Here is a 14826-nt window from a genome sequence, read left to right as displayed (position 1 = left end):
GTTGAAGTTGATAGCCGAGCATATGGGTTGACTCTCACCCAACACAAGTATACGATGAACGTTCTAACCAAAGCAGGTATGAAGGATTGTAAACCTCTAGGGACTCCAAGTATTCTTCACCAAAAACTGAGTGCCCATGATGGAGACTTGTGTGAGGATCCCACCAGGTACTGCAGCCTAATAGGGATGTTACACTATCTCATATTCACTCGACCTGATATTGTTTATTCAATCAATCAGGTGTCCCAGTTCATGCATGAACCGCGTACTGGGCATATGGAGGTTGTTAAAAGGATACTCAGATATCTGAAAGACACAGTTGGGGGATTGATTGATATATTCTCCAAAACCATCTGGCAAGGACATGCGTGGGATTACTGTATATTGTGATGCAGACTGGGCAAGGGATCCAGATGAATGAAGGTCTACATCAGGATATTGCATCTTCATTGGAAGAAACTTAGTATCCTAAAGCAGTAGAAAACAAAAGGCCATTCAAGTATTGAGGCTGAGTACAGATCCATGGCTGACGCTACTGCTGAAGTCACATGGGTCCAACATTTGCTAACTGAAGGGGGAGAAGTGATATCTTGGTCTATCTTGCTGTGTGACAATCAAAGTGCTCTCAACATGTTATTCAATCCGGTTCATCATAGTCGTGCCAAGCATATTGAGATAGATCAACATTTTGTGAGACAAAAGGTTAAAGAAAAGGAGATCGAACCCAAATTTGTTAACACTGAAAGACAAGTTGCAGACATATTTACAAAAGGCAAATTGTTCATGGTTCAAAACCATGATCAACTTGAGGGGGGGGGGGTGAAAAAGTCTATTTGTCTGTGTATTGTCTGTGTACTCTTTAATTGTATGTGTATCCTTTACTTGTATTTGTTATTTTGTATTCTGGGTCTGGATAATATATCAGACCCGACCTATATTGTAAACGAAGGATATATATACATGTTTTAGGTCACAATTTCATTATTGAAAATCGTGACAACCACAACTCCTCATTTATCTTTCATCTCTCTTTTCACATGTGACAGATCCTAGTGAAATCTAACAAAATTATCTGCCAATAATTACCTGCTATGGGAATCGCAGTTTGTTCCACTACTTAAAGGATATAACATAATGGGCCTTATAGATGGCTCACTGCTTGCGGGGAGATGCTAAAGATGGAGAAACTGCAGATAACCACACAGGTGATTATCGTGCTGGCCACTATCAAATGAAGATCACACCCTCCTGCAAATTAGGATTCAGTTACTAAAAGCAAACATATCCTAGATGACAATAAATCAAATGTTGTTATTAAAGATAAAATGCCTAACCAAAATAGTGTCACCGATAAGGATGACAAAGATCTATAAAGTTGAAGGATGTAAAATGTAACATATAGGAAAATAATACAGTAAAAAGAGATCGTTTAGTGGACGTAAATTCTGTGTGCCTTTCTTTCTCATTGCTTTCTTTTCCAAAGAATGTCTCATAAGATTATATCGAGCTGCAATTGTTGATTTTTCATCAACATCATCCAACCTTCTACAATGAGCTTGAGCTACTCCACTTTTGACATCCTTTGTCCACCTTTTCAAAATATATTATTCAGGAATATACTTAATGCCCATAATATCTAGTATCTTTATTGCATGGCGACACAAAATTCAAATTTCTTACAACTGTAGGTAATTGAATTCTTGGATGAATCAAGTGAAACAAGATATTCTTTCCTGATCATGCATAATTTATGCATATTAGATACAAGTTTTTGTGCATGATTCATTGCGAAAATGGATTAAACACCCATATTTATCAACATTTTTTAGGGCACTGATTAGTTTTCAAAAAGATGAAAAATCACACAAAATGGAGTTTTAGCTGAATGTTTTTAAGTATTTGATTTCTTTTAGGAGTCTTCTTTTGAAAATGCTTTTTAGAAAATGTAGTTTTAGGAATTTTTGAAAACTTAAGTAGAGTTTTAGAAAATATCGTTTTAACCTAATATTTTATTATAAATAGTATTATTGAAGGAGGAGCCGACGTCTTCCCTTGGGAAAAATGCCAGTCTCTCTCTCTCTCTCTCTCTCTCTCTCTCTCTCTACCGCCGGTTCCTCCCCCGTCTCTTCTCTTCTCTTCTCTTTCTTCGATTTCATTTTTCTTCTAATCTTGTCTATTGCCGGTGCATCTTTTCTCGTCATCGGAGCGTCTGTTTCACCTCGGGAACAACCACTTCTTTTCTCAACTCCTCCATCAGAAGCAACTGCGAGGTTTGCTTCTTCTCCCCAATCTCTTTAATTGTTTTACATGTAGTTTAGATTTATTTTGCTTCATCGCATGCATAAAAACATATTTTATTTTCAACAATCTTGTTTCATTTAGGATAGTTTGATTTCCTATTTGCGTTTTCTGCATCTTAGGTTGGGAACACGTTGCATTGTAAAGTAGTTTCTTTTATTTTCTTTTCATTCTAATAATATACTTTTTAGAAAATGCAGTCTATATTTATATTTTTAGGCCAGCAAATAGACTTGCGTGATCTCTCATTCACGTAGGCGAGTTTGGTTTGCGAAACATTAAGAGACTAGCGTGAATCTCCGGTTTCACTCAAAAACTTGATCTGACATTTTTTTTAGAAAAATATCATCTGTAAATCACACAGATTTTCGTTATGTGCATATCATGTTTTTCTGATCCACAGTGTTGTGCGCAAGGGAAATCAAGTTTTACAAAAACAGAGTCAGCGATTTTTTTTTGCTTTTGATCAGATTCAGTGAATGGTCACGTGTTTGTCAAAATCACGCAGAAGAGCATGTTTGACGGATTTGGCATGGACCAAAACCCTGATTTATGTTTTGGATCAGCAAGATTCTCGGTCTGTGGAACCCGGCGAACACACGGTTTAAAATAAACTTTTTTATTGTTGGAATGTCTTCAGCAGACTGTGCACATGTCACGCAGATCATGCAGTTGGTGTACATCTAATTTAGCGTGATTGCTGAACATGTTTTGATCTGATCAGTGTAATCTTTAAATCACGATTTCAATCTATCCAGCGTTTTTATTCAGCTCCTGCACACTAGCGTGAACCGGGTCACGCACATCACCAGCGTGATTGACGCTAGTCAATTTTTGGCCTGCATTTTTTTCCCAGCTGTGTTAGCTAATTAGATTTATTTTAATTTTTTTAGTTAGTTTAGATCAGATATTTTTTTTATTACTTTATGTCATCAGTTAGTTAGATTGATTTAACGTCTTTTGTAGTTAGTTTGTTAAGTTGATATTTCACAGTCAGTTAGTTAAATTTATTTTGAATTTTTTTGTAGTTAGTTAATTGATTTTGGCTTTTCTTTATTTTATTTTTTTGGGCCACCGGCCATTTGATTAAGTTGTATTGTACTATTTTTTTTTTTTGCTTGAGCAATCTGTAATAGGGTAGAATGTTTGATTTGTTTCTTTTCTCAAGGCAATAAAGCTTGTCATTGTGTGGAGTACAATTTTTTTTTAACCACGTTTCTTGTGTTCGACCTGGAATTCACTGTTAGTGTGAACTAAAATTTTAAGATTTAGTACACGGTTTGCATAAATGATTTTTATTGAAAAATACTTTCACGAAAAGTTGCATCAGTTCCCTCCGTTCTAATGGAACTAAATGCTAAAATTTGCCTCCTTATTCACTCAACAGTGTGTAGACCATTGCAGCTTCCTGGAGCAGGTTACAATACAACTTGATTGGCTTACTTTGATTTACTTTGACATCTTCTTGTAATTTAACAAACCTCTTTTTTTTCACCAATATGATTCAAAATGAAATTAACTCTTAATATATCCTGACTATGACCATTGATATATATTTTGAGTTAATTTTAAGTTAAACTCTAATAAAGGAAAAAATATTTAGAAAAATATGATAATTTTTGAAAAATGATCCAGTGTGGATCCAATATTATTCCATAAAAGATGAAAATCCTAAGTTTTGTTCACATCTTGACTATGGTCATTGATGCAAATCGTCAACTTAGGATTTAATAACCTTTTATTAGAATGGTGCACGTGTCATTCGTGTTTCCATTCGTAAATTTTTAAAATAAAAAAAAATGATATGAAAACAAGCAATTTCTTATGATATATGCATGTTCATACATTCTAATCTAGGGCTGGAAATGAAAATTTCTCATTACACTCTAGCTATTACAACTTTTAGAAATAAAAACTCCTAATCTAAATAGGAATCCAACAATTTCTACATATTCCTGCAAAACAAGGTTAATGTAAAGCAATATGTTAAGGATGTGGAAGATATCATGGCAGAATTGTCATACTTATAACTAAGTGTGACATCTACTTCTAATGAAGGAAATATATATATATATGCATGCCAATGAAAAAAACATATGCAGACATACATATCAATTAAAAGAAATGTGTGGGTAAATGTTCAGGCTAAAGAGAAAGACATATATGAAAAGAAAATTTACATGCAGTGCTTATATTAATGGGGAAGACATATACATGTGCCTAAGTTTGACATGAACGCCTATGTTAGATGGAATGCAGCAGGAGAACAAAGGAGAGTAAGGTGTTGTATATGGGTATTAACAGGAAGGTGATAGCATATGTATTGTTGTAAATGCAGTGATGCTGCTGCAAATGAGAGGCATATGGCGGTTGGACTATGGAGGGGTGATGAAGGTGAAGGGTTGTGTTCATGCACAAATAAGTGATAGTGGTGACTGCAAGTGGCTGTGAAGTTGTGCATGGGTATAAATGAAACTATAGGAGGAGATAACGAAGTGATTCATGTCAGGTAAAGTGCAGACAACCACTGCTATGATGTGAATGTACAGAATGCTTATGAGTGGTGGTGGGGAAGAGTGAGATGATGAGATGTTGTGCATGATTTGGGAATACAAGAAGGGGGACACTTTGTACTGAATGTGAATTACAACAATGGAGTGACTGGATGTTGGCAGGAGATGCAGCAGATAGGCTGATACAACTGCATATACAGCGGCAGATGCAAAACCCCATTTAAAAAAAAAATGTTTGGACCCGGGTCGGGTCCAGACCCGACCCGGGCCCCTTTTTTTTATTAGGGTTTTAAAAACCCAAGCTTTCGGGCGCCGCAACCCCCCCCCCCTCCCTTCTCCCCCTTCGCTTCCGGGCAAATTAGGGAAACCCATCGAGGGTTTCCCCATTCGGTTGCTGTTAGAAAATGAGTTGGAATACATTGGGTTCAATAATGAACCCATACTTATGCACGTGAAGTGCAAATATACCCATTAAAGGGAAACAACACAAGCACATAATGTGCTAACCCATAAAAAGGAAAAAATATGACATAAAGTCATAAGTTGCATATCATTGAAGAAATAATGGACAAGGGGTAAAAACCCCATTACAATGGAGCATAAGCTCCCTCAAGGATTAAGAAATACAAAGGGGAGAGCCCCTATTTATAACAACAAAAAGGAGCCTTGGAGGGGCTCCACTCATAGACGTTGGAGCCCCTCCAACGGTCACAAATGTGACCGTTGGAAGGGGGCCAACGTCTATTTGAGTGGGCCCCCCAAGGTACCTTTTGGTACTTGAGAAAAAAGAAATAAAAAATAAAAGAAAAAGAAAAAGAAAATAAATTACAATCACATTCATAAAGTGAATGTGCGTAAAACAGAGGAAAAGACTAAAATACCCCTACGGCTAAACAAAAGGAAAATATATATTTTATATATATAAATAGGAGGATACATATACATATATACCATATATATATATATATATATATGTATCATCTTTTATATATATAAAATATGTCTAATTACAACAATTGATGGGTACATTTTAACACCCCCCCTCAAGCTTTGCAGGGAAACGAAAAGATTGAAAAAAGGGCAAAACTCCACGAGGCTTCGGCGACTCCAAGAGGCTTCGGCAAGGATGCAATGAAACTTGAAATAGCCTTCCTCCAATTGTCTTCAAATGATGAACCCATTTCCCGAACCATCCAGGGTACTTCCCTTTGTTCTATCTCCAAGATCCTGAGAAAAGAAAACAACAAAGAACAAGTAAACAATATCTTTGCACTTTACTCAAAAAGGAACATTCCTAACAAGGTGCAAAATTTATGCATAATATGATAGTTACTTTAGTATGAAACGAAAAATTTAGAAAACCAAAGTTTCTAAATCATACATTATGTTAAAACAAAATGAGCGAAAGCAAATTATGCAAAAATTACAAGAATGCATAATGCATTCATAAGGTCCACCATTGGACAAATATAACCCCCATAATGGGGAATAACAAAATGATCCACTAAGGGATACCACAAGAAGCCTACGAAGAGGCATAACATACATATGCTTTATTGAATGAGAGCCCAAAAAAGGCCATAAAGAGCATATGCATATACGAATCATAATATGAATTGATACTCAAAGAACTAAAACATGCTTCAAACATGTAGTGAAGATCCAAAAAAGAGAAACAAAGTCTCCAAGCATACTTTAGGCAAAATAAACCCAAGAGTTCACAAGGTTTTTTAAAAACATTTATGAAAGTCACACTTAATAAAAAAAAACATTTTACATATAAGGGTGGCAAAAACCATAAGCACTTAATATATAGATTAAATGCTAAGAAATCAACTTGATATGCATATCAAAAAGATGATTTACTTGAAAAACACAAGTCATGAATGGAATTTTGCAAATTTCAATAATAGTTTATTCATTACAAACAACTTCCTCATTAGTCCTCCAAAACCCATAAATCAAGTGTATAAGCTACTAGATCAAGAATATAAAACCATTAAAGGCAAAAGACACACACAAAGGTGTGTAAACGAACCTCTTGTCTACATATAATAATACTTGAAATAAGTGCATCTATGACAAGAGCAAGAGAATACATTCCAACATGGACTAAAAAGTATCTCTTGTCTACGTAAAAATGCACTTAAAACCAAGTATGTTCAGCTACTAGAACAAGAGTAATAAGCCAACTATGGGCTAAAACATAATACATCTCTTGTCTACATAAGATGGCACTTGAAATGAGTGAAATAAGCCAACCATGGGCATACATCTAAGCGACTAGAACAAGAACACAAATGCCAACATGGACTAAGATCACACACGATGGTGTGAATCAACGTGTCTTGTCTACATATAAGATCACTCAAGACAAGTGTGTTCAGCTACTAGACCAAGAGAGCAAAAGCCAACAAAGGGCTAAAAACACACGAAGGTGTAATAAAATTCTTGTCTACATATGATGACACTTAGATAATGGGCATAAAAGGAAAGGACTTTTGAGGCAATAAAGCTTGTAATGACAACATATAAATAAAACCTCGAATGAAACAATATTCCTTTTAAAAAAGAATACTCATAACAATAACATTTTGGAATAAATGCATGTAAAAAGTATCTTCAACAAGATACTACAATCGATAAAATAATATTCTTGAGAACAAATGTGTGAACATACACACACCAAGAACACTTGTGAAAAAACACAAGAACACATGTGCACAACAAGCCCAACATACGGAATCACAAATGTGCAAGTGCACTCATAAGATTCTTAAACAAATAAAAGGTTGGGCTATAATCCCAAGACACCTTGATTTTAAATATACCTTAAAACATTTAAGGTTTCAAACACCATATGTCCATCACATTTACATAGAGGCATCCATAATATCAATGGCCACAAGAGAAAAAATGAGTGACACACTCATAATTAGAGATCAAATAACAAATCATTTTAGAGTCCCAAGGTACCCATAACTCACCTCAACAACCATCTATAATATGGAAGGTGGACAATCTAAAATGATACAACACGAGATGCCCATAACTCACCTCGACAAACATCTCTAATATAACAATAATAAGGCCAAATAAATGATGCATTAAATAACATGTGATGGACAAATATAAGTGCCACAAAAGGGCAGTAACCACATAAGGAATCATTTTCCAAATAAAAGTTTTTACCAAGAGGACCGATTAACAAATTGAATCAAAGGTCCAATATAATCCATCAAAACAATTTTGCATAAACACGAATTATGCTTAATCTTCAAAAGAAGTCTTGTACACCAAAAAGGCTTATTATGCAACAAACATAACATGAAATATTAAGCAACATCATGTGTACGAACCGATTTGGAACAAACAAGCCTTAACTATGAAAGATATAAGGTGCAATTAAGCGGTGAAGTTGGTGAAGTTCGAAAATAACAAACTTAGGCCAATATAGGCATTCATAAAGATGGTGAAGTTCAAAAAACTTATGAAATCTACTATTGCAACTTAAAAATGATACTCATAAACAATCATGAGATCTACATAAAAGAGTATATACTCACAAGAAGATTATAAGGACCGAAAGGCTCCTTAAGGAGAGCTTAAACACAAATAAAACTCCCAACGAAGGGGAAAACTCCATTAAAGTGGAAGAAATCCCAACAAAATAGATTCATTAACAAAACCTTATGATAAAATAAGATTATACTATGGCATAAATAAAAATTAAACATTTATTGAGGGAAAAATTAAAAAACTCTTAGTTTTATCAAAAAACATGACTTAATAGATTCTTACCTACTCCTAATGAAATAAGTACGCAATAAACATTAGGGAAGACCATAACTTTTATAATGAAAATATGCCGAAAAGCAAGGAGTGCATTAAGCACTTACAACATTCACTAATGAACAAACAAAAGGGCAAACACCCAAACCCACAAGAGACAATACAACATAAAAATATAAATATCTCTTATTGAAAAGAGATAGAGCTCTCTAAATGTTGAAAACATCCTTAAGAGTGTAAAGATGAAAAGAAAATCACCATATTCCATAAGACCATTTTAAAACTTAATTCAACCGGTATTATATATAAAAAAAAAACTTTCTTAATTAAATGTTGCTCATATAAAACGGACACATTGGGTAAGAGAACATAATATGGAATTTTTCATATATGACAAACAATTTTCAAAAAAGCTACATTTAACAAACATTTTAATCTTAACATACCTTTCTTTAAAGACTAAACATTCATATAAAGGTATTCTCATAAACAAGGTTAGGTTTAAAAAGTAGATTCAAAGTTCCAAAGGGCATAATTTTTTACCGACCGATTAAATCAAGTTTTGAGCAATCATATATCTAATTTTTCGCAAAACAAGTTATCATTTAAAAATTTTCAAAGAAAAACATACGAAAAAGATTCAATGGAGTAGCAAGTAACTCAAATTTTTATAAAAGGACTTAATGACAAAGAGCACACATAAAAAACAAAGAACATATTAAATTCTTCATACAATACATCAAAGAAATAGAATGCATACCGAATAACTATAAGAAAAACAATAGAGAGAAATGAATACTTCACCCTTTTTCTTTAAAATTCTTGAACACCACGCTTCCCGATGCACCAAAGAGCAACTCGATCTCAACCGGGCTCTGATACCATGTTAGAAAATGAGTTGGAATACATTGGGTTCAATAATGAACCCATACTTATGCACGTGAAGTGCAAATATACCCATTAAAGGGAAACAACACAAGCACATAATGTGCTAACCCATAAAAAGGAAAAAATATGACATAAAGTCATAAGTTGCATATCATTGAAGAAATAATGGACAAGGGGTAAAAACCCCATTACAATGGAGCATAAGCTCCCTCAAGGATTAAGAAATACAAAGGGGAGAGCCCCTATTTATAACAACAAAAAGGAGCCTTGGAGGGGCTCCACTCATAGACGTTGGAGCCCCTCCAACGGTCACAAATGTGACCGTTGGAAGGGGTCCAACGTCTATTTGAGTGGGCCCCCCAAGGTACCTTTTGGTACTTGAGAAAAAAGAAATAAAAAATAAAAGAAAAAGAAAAAGAAAATAAATTACAATCACATTCATAAAGTGAATGTGCGTAAAACAGAGGAAAAGACTAAAATACCCCTACGGCTAAACAAAAGGAAAATATATATTTTATATATATAAATAGGAGGATACATATATACCATATATATATACCATATATATATATATATATATATATATATATATGTATCATCTTTTATATATATAAAATATGTCTAATTACAACAATTGATGGGTACATTTTAACAGTTGCCCCCTGCGCCTTTAAGAGAGAGGTTGGAGGGCGAGGGGAGTCACGCCTCCCTCTCGCAGCCCTCGTCCCCTCCGCGCCGGTCTCCTCCCTGCTGCGCACGCCGCCGACGCCGGCCACCACTCCCAGGTACGCCGCCCTCTTTTCCTCCCTCTTCTCTTCCTCACCCCCCTCCCTGTCACCTCGCCGGGAGGCCGACAGGCGGCTCACAGCCCCTGCCGCGGCCTCCCACCACCCCCCTGTGCCCATCGGGGGCCTGACAGGTGGCCTACGGGGCCCCTGTCGTCCCCTTCTCTCTCTAGGGTTCGCCGGAGTACCGGCAGAGGACCTGAGGCCCCTGCGACACCCCCTTTTTTTTTGCTGCCACCTTGTGGCCATCGGCAGGGGCTGGCCCCCTGCCATCTCATTGCTGTCGGCAGGGGCTCAGGCCCTGCAAATTTGTGCTGTCGGCAGGGGCTCAGCCCCTGCCACTTTGAGGCCGTTGGCATAGGCTGGCCCCCTGCCGTCCTGTGCTGTCGGCAGGGGCTCAGCCCCTACCACTTGGTAGCTGTCGGCAGGGGCTCGGCCCCTGCCACTTCGTGCTGTTGGTAGGGGCTCAGCCCCTGCCACTTGGTGGTTGTCGGCAGGGGCTGCCCCCCTGCCACCTCGGTGCTGTCGACAGGGGCTCAGCCCCTATCACTTGTTGGTTGTCGGAAGAGGCTCAGCCCCTGCTGCTTCGTTGTTGTCGGCAGGGGCTCATCCCCTGTCGCCCCGCTGCTGTCTGCAGGCAAAGGCTCGCCCTTGTCGTTTTTCTGATTTCGGCCAGCAGGGGCACACCCCTGTTGCCTCTCTCTTTTCCTATAGGCAGGCTTGTTTATCTTTTTCTCCGCATAATAATTAGCGTATTGCAGACCTCGCATCGGACCCCCGCTCTGGCTCCACGGCCTGAGCCTCGTATCATCTACACACGTAGACGCACGCAGCTGCACGACATCCCGAGGTAGGGGAAAGTCGCACGAAAAGTTTGTATGAACAAAATAAAATAAGACTTCTGAGATAGAATAGTTATTTTACATACCTGCTTATCTGAAGAAGTATTGGCTGGTCAGAGTTTTACTCATTTTGATTCTTTTGAAATTGCATGCTCGATGTAAATTCTGTGGTTAGACTCATTTTAGAAAGAATCGAGTAGTTTAATTGGCATACCTGTTTACGTGTAGGATTACTTAACTCGTGGTTGTCTGTTCGGCATGCTTATTCTTTTGAAACTGCATACTTAAGGTAGACTTTGTGAATAGACTCATTCCTGGAAAGAAAACCACTGCAATTACTGTTATAATCAAACCTTAAATGGTATAAATTTGATGAGAGGTCATAGAGAACCTTGAATTAGGAACTCAACACTTTATATAGATGATTTAATGTTGGCCTCCACAGGCCAAATTTCTCAAAAGAGCAATACATGTCATTTATGAACCAAAAGAATCATATATGTTGCCCTCTCATCGTAGTCGTACCTCTAGGGAGGTACAATCGTACTTTTGGACAAGTACGTCCCATGTGGGTTACGATGGTTGGAGGATGAGGTTGTAGCAACCTCGTTGAGTGCAATTAGCAAAATGCTGAGATCACATAAATGGTGACCTTTCGCCTTCACAGGCAAGATGCTCGAGTGGGTCTAATGGACCAGAGCATGTAGGATGAGGCGGCGGTTAAGAAACCCCCGTCGTACCCATCCGATCTTCACGGTTCATCAAGGGAGAGGATGGATGGTACAAAGACTCCGATGGACAGGTTGTTAACAACCACCCCACGAGCAAAAGACTCAGTTTTCCCTAGTCATCGGAGTTAGGGGAATTGGGATTACCATAAATTATCCTAGGTGGTAACTTCCAGGCACTTCTGCAGAAGTTGGATGCATCCATGGGCCACGAATGCCTTTGGGGATTTACTCTCTTGGTCACTGACCGTCCCCTTAGGAGCGGACTCAGTCAGCCATCCGGGTTAATGAAAACACCTGACATAATAAACCCCCGGATCGGTATCGGCTGCTTCTACGTTTCGCGTCTGTGCGTACCCACAGGCCAGTTAATATCAGAACTTAAGGAATATCTTCATGAATAGTTATAGAGAATATCTTCATGAATAGTTGTAGATGACTGAGACTTACGTTGCTTCAACTAACATCTCTTTGCACTTATTACATTTGTTAGAATAGACTACAATTGTTCTAATTGCTTAAATATCATAACTCCTTATCTCATGAATGTCCTGTTTTATTTTCATTTTACTTATATGTTCGTGCACCTACTGGTTTGTTATGAAACTGGCCCATTTCATGGGCAGGTGAGGAGTAGGACTTCACTGGCGGCCGATGGCGTGGTGCAACGTGGATCAAGATTCATTTTCTTTCTGCTGGCGGCTTGGCTCTGAGTCTTTTTGGAGTTTTCTTTAGATTTATTGAACTTTGGGACAAAATGCTCATTTTGTAATAAACTGCATATTTTTAATCTATTGTCTTATTTCTTAAATTCCTTTAAGTTGTTGTACATGTGAATGATGGTTTTTCAGCTAACGTACCCAGGATTGTTGACTTGTGTTCCTTTCTAAATGTCTTCCGCTGTCGTTTTTAAATATTAAAACTTTAAATCTTTGAAAGGTTTTTCGATAAGGTTTTCGAAATCACAAGTCGAAATTTTGGGGCGTTACAGCAGATGAGTGAAATCTCCTCAGCCACACATCGAGGATGGGTCAACTACATAAGTTGTCAATGCACAATGGATCAACCAGCAGCTGATAGGCAGTGACGGGATATGCCCAGATATCATATAAGATGTGAATTGGGTGATATATAGGGTTAGGTGCCGACATCTACGAGGTGTAAGACAGAGGTAAGCCCATATACTGATGCCTGTCAGATCAAATGCATATGCAGGACCATGGTGTGCAAAATGACATGCTGTAGCAGGTGCAGGGATATAGATGTTGAATGTAGGTGGCAGTGAAATGGTGTTTTGTGTAGAGGCTGGAAGAGGAAAGTGTGGTGGAATGCAAGTGCAACAATGCAATATATACGAATGGAAAATGTACAAGTGTATTGAATGTATATGCTGTGAAATATACAGATATTAGTAATTGTGCATGTCATATCAGATACAAAACAAAAAAGAAAAAAAGAAAAAGAGACACCAGACTCCCAACAAGCTAGATCCCGGTTAGAGAAGCCGAGAATAATTTTTTTAAGACATTGCTCAGGTAACATGTCTGTAGAGGCTTTTGAGCATGCCATCAGTTCAAATCAATTTCACAACTGATTTTTGAATCCTGCTGTGATATCTTGCTCTGTTACAATCATATACAAAACTGGGAGAATTTAGAGGGAGTGGACATAGACCAAGAGTATCCACTTACAATATCCAGCATTGACCACAATTATCTTGGCCATAACTGTACGAACAAGGCCACCAAAGAGCCTGAAAAGGGGCGGTAACCACTTGATCATTTTAATCAAACTTGTATGGAAACACTTGGAGGCTTTTAATTTTTCACTTAATCGTTCCTTCTTAATTAGGTGTTCAAATCACTTGAAACAAAAAGAAAGATTCAACGATTTTAGCCAAATTTTGTTTCTCAGATAATGAAATGTATCTGGATCTCTGTTTGTTGTTTGAACCTCGAACCGAAAAATACAGATCATTGAATTCAAATGGACACTGGATCGACTGTCTGAGCCTTTCGAAAATTCTTTTGGTATATTTTGCGAATTTAATTTTGAAAATTGGATAACGAGGCTCAGCTTTGGAATTTGGCAATGGATCCGGATCCAAAATTGAGTCAAATGAATAAAAATGAAGCTTATTCTAGGAAATCCGAAGAATAACTGAAATTTATATTGAAATTGACTCAATTTTCTCAGAAAATGAGGCTATGAGCAAAAAAGAAAATATTTACAACATTTTGAAAATTTTGGGGTGTTCACAATGTGTAACGTGGGATCTTTTAAGAGTTGTGAATATTGGATTGGGTCAACTGCATGTGCTGCTCCAGACCCAGTTAGTCAATAGCATGAGCTTGAGACACATGTAAATGAGATTGGGTCTTGGGTCTTCATGCAAATGAAGCTAGGCCTCACCGAGCTGGGTAAGAATGCCCGGTGGTGCCATCAACTTGGACATTGGGTCTTTAAACCCATGTTCAAAGCAACTTATTAATTAGTCTTCTAATGATGTTAATCATATTTTTTCAATAATAAATATATTTTTATATAAGACCTGGATTTTTAACTGGATTGGATCCTGTTCTCAGTTCATAGAATCCATTCTTTCATATCCATTAGACTCATATTCAACTCTACCTCAGTTAAGAGGTTTGAATCCATTGATTAGAATTCAAATTCAAATTCAAACCATGACCCACACGGTAATTGATCGAAAAGGAAAGCAAGGGCGACCCGGTAAAACTTTTCATCTTCCTCAATAAGTGGGCCCTTGATGACATTAAACTGAAATAGAATAGAACCCACCCATCAGGGATCTTTGTTGTACCCAATTTTGTACAAAGGAACCTATTGATGAAATTGAAGAACCCAATCTAGTCCTACCCAAAGCTGCTTAACAACTGCAATTGGATTTGACCTGGTTATGCACGGTTTAATTCCTTCGATCCAAGACATAGTGGGCAAACGTTTTTTTGGGGGGTTA

The sequence above is a fragment of the Nuphar pumila genome, chromosome 2 (assembly GCF_984573655.1).
Source record: "Nuphar pumila chromosome 2, dmNupPumi1.hap1.1, whole genome shotgun sequence".
In the NCBI taxonomy this organism is placed as follows: Eukaryota; Viridiplantae; Streptophyta; class Magnoliopsida; order Nymphaeales; family Nymphaeaceae; genus Nuphar; species Nuphar pumila.
The sequence above is the reverse complement of the archived record's forward strand: the minus strand, read 5'-3'. Positions refer to the sequence as shown.